Source organism: Myotis lucifugus, unplaced genomic scaffold, assembly GCF_000147115.1.
Source record: "Myotis lucifugus unplaced genomic scaffold, Myoluc2.0 scaffold_540, whole genome shotgun sequence".
NCBI lineage: Eukaryota > Metazoa > Chordata > Mammalia > Chiroptera > Vespertilionidae > Myotis > Myotis lucifugus.
This window is the reverse complement of record NW_005871588.1, coordinates 89390-91592: the sequence shown is the minus strand read 5'-3', so window position 1 is coordinate 91592 and position 2203 is coordinate 89390. Positions and strand designations below refer to the sequence as shown.

Genomic DNA, 2203 nt, shown 5'->3' with positions numbered 1-2203 from the left:
TCAGTAATTTCAAAATCACATGGAGAATTTGTGGGCCCAAGAAATGAACCAGGAGTCACTAGGCAAAGTGGGCTTCTAGAACAACCTCGTGTGCTTGGGGTCTCCCCCTCCTGTCCCCCGGGGATCTTTTTATCATCTTTACTTCTGTCTTCTCTGAGTTCCTCCTCACTGTCTATAAATATCCCTAAGTTCCTCCCATCTTAAAACAAAACAAAATCCAAGCCCTCCCCCAGCTCTGCATTCCCACCCCGCTCACCGCATCTTTCTGCTCCTCCTCTCTCTCCCCTTCAATCTTTGCCGCCTCAGCAAAGTTTCTCGAAGGCACTGCCTGCACAGCCTTCGCTTCCTCCCTACAAGCCAGCTGAGCTAGCTCGGCCCCAGGACCACCCCATCCCGGTCCCCACTGTCGGCTGAGGGGGTCCTACTGGTCCAGGCTCTAACCTAGCCTTGCAGCTCACCTGCAGGTCCCCTCTCCTCCCATTGCAGGCCGGGCACCGCCCAGTGGACCTCCCCACAGCGACTGTTTTTCAGATCATTCCCGCCTTTATTGTCTTTCAGAAGAGAAGGATAGAAAAGTAAAACAAGTGAAGAATTAATAGAAAGTATCTTCAACTCGGGATTAATTTGTGATATCTGCCTTAGGACAGTCTTTTTCTCTCTCCTTAACCGTATTAAGAAAGATTATCTGCCCTTCCCATGTCACACTGGACTAGGACATAGTCTAACGAGCCACCTTAGTCATTTGGAGTGGAGAGAAACCTTGCATATTGAGCGTTGGTTTGTAGAAGATTGGTAAATAAAAAAAGATTTTTTTTTGGTGTGTGTGTGTGGGGGGGGGCTGGCATAGATGTAAATGAGTCCCGTCCACTACAAATGAGAACCCCAAAGGTCTGGGTTCATTGGACGGTTTGCATGGAACTTGGCAGCCTCGTTTCAGCGCTTTCCTTCACTGACCGCACACAGCCTGCTTCTGGCCTCCTGCAGAAATAGCGTTCCATCCTGAGTTTAAAGCGTCTTAAAAGTTTCGCCTAAAAAACGGGATCGTGGAGGAAGTCGGCTTTTGCTTAGCGGTCAGGGGAGGGCTGACCCTCAAGCTGCTTTTGCAAAATAAAGGTCATCATGAGATCGTAGAGCGAGTAATAAAACAGGAGAGCCCAGCGCGGCTCCGATGCTTTACTCCGGGCCGCTCAGGCCCACGCCTTCTCCGAGGGGCTCTACCCGGACGCGGGCGCGGAGCCAGGGCCGCGGGGTCACGCAGCAGGCGAGCGGTAGGGCTGGGCTCCGCCCGCGCTTCCGACAGCTGGGCGGGCCGCCCCAGAAACCTTCCCATCACGGGGCGGGGGGTCGGGCCCCGGGAGCGCGGGCAAGCTGGGACCCGAAGCGGAAGGAGCCCCCGCCGCCGGGGAAAGAACCCCAGGCCTGGCCTGCGGGGCGCCAGACCGCAACGCCCAGCGGGGACCGGGAGGCCGAACTGTCCCGAGACCTCAGCCCCGCCCACAAGCACCTGGCCCCGCCCCTTCCCCGCCCCTGAGGCAGGAAGCCAATCAGCTCTCGCCCTGAAAGTAGTTGCCCGCCTACTGCGGCCCTGCGGGGTCTATTCCGCGCCTGCGCAGACAGTCGCCCCGCGGCTCCGGCTGGGTCTTCCGCGCGCGCGCGGCGCAGCACTCCCGTGAGGCAGTGCGAGGCGGGGCGCGGAGCGCGGCGGCGGCGGCGGCTGAGGGGCGCGGACTGAGCTTCCTGAGGTGAGTGCCGTCGGCCTCGCGGTCCTGGGCCGTGCGGGGCGCGGGGCTGAGGGAGCGGCGCCGACCACTCTGCCGCCTCCTCTTTTGTCCGGACGCCCCTGGGGTCTCTCAGGAGCGCGGGGAGCGGCGCAGTCGGAGTCCGCGGGGCTGGAAGCCGGGACCAGCGGCGGGGGGCGGGGGTAGGAGTGCGGGTGAGGCTGGGGGGCGCCAAGGGCCGGGGGTGAAGGCGGAGGCGCCAGGGGACGTCGGCGGGAGAGCGGGATCCGGGGGTGAAAGCGGGGGCGCGGGTGAGGGCGGGGACTTGGGGGGCGCCGGCGGGAGAGCCCGGGACTCGGGGGCGGGGATGGGGCCCCGCGCTGGCCCTGAGGCGCGGGGGTGGGGAACGGGGGCGGGGCGCCCCGAGCGCCGCACAGCGGGTGCCCCCTGGGGGAAGTGCAGCTGGGCCTGTGGCCCGGGTTCGG

The 2203-nt window shown here is 62.7% G+C and overlaps 1 protein-coding gene across 1 annotated transcript in view; it reads left to right on the top strand.

Annotated features, from left to right (window-relative positions):
* Window positions 1-1690: 1690 nt before the first annotated feature.
* HAUS3 (HAUS augmin like complex subunit 3) overlaps window positions 1691-2203 on the top strand; it is an 11751-nt gene continuing 11238 nt past the window's right edge. Inside the window, exon 1 of the mRNA XM_006104080.3 lies at window positions 1691-1742. The gene's annotated coding sequence lies outside the window, so the exon portion shown is untranslated. The remainder of the gene's footprint in view (window positions 1743-2203) is intronic.